This window comes from Sinocyclocheilus anshuiensis, unplaced genomic scaffold (assembly GCF_001515605.1).
Source record: "Sinocyclocheilus anshuiensis isolate Anshui unplaced genomic scaffold, SAMN03320099.WGS_v1.1 scaffold1625, whole genome shotgun sequence".
In the NCBI taxonomy this organism is placed as follows: Eukaryota; Metazoa; Chordata; class Actinopteri; order Cypriniformes; family Cyprinidae; genus Sinocyclocheilus; species Sinocyclocheilus anshuiensis.
In genome coordinates this window covers 837,781-838,287 of record NW_015539802.1, presented here as the reverse complement: position 1 = coordinate 838,287, position 507 = coordinate 837,781, and positions in this window count along the sequence as shown.

Genomic DNA, 507 nt, shown 5'->3' with positions numbered 1-507 from the left:
AAGCCCCTCCCTCAGAAATAGGCGATGGGCTCTGATTGGTTAGCTAGCCCAGTGTGTTGTGATTGGCTAAAACGCCTCTAGTCCGTGTCTAAACATCCCGCCCCTCTTCTCAGTGGCATGTGCTCTGGTTGTATTGTAAACAACGGCGTCGTTAATATCGCTTATCAGTTTGAGCTTGATTGAGAAGCAGAGGATATTATTGAAGAGGATCGTGCAGAACCTGTGCAAGCACGGCTTTTAATGGTAGGGCCTATGTTTTGTTTGTTGTTGTTTCATACTTTAAGATATGCTTTTATTTGTAAATGCTACTGCTTATGTTAGCTTTTAATATACAGTTTTATCCTGATTAAAGCTTTAATACAGTACGGCAACTGCACGCGTTTAACGCTGCACCATGTTTAACGCTTCTCATAGCTATGTGAAAGTAAGTATATAATTGTAACAGTTCATTGTTGGAGCTGAGCTGAATGAGAGAGAGAGAGATGCAGAGCGTGTGCAGAGCAGGGG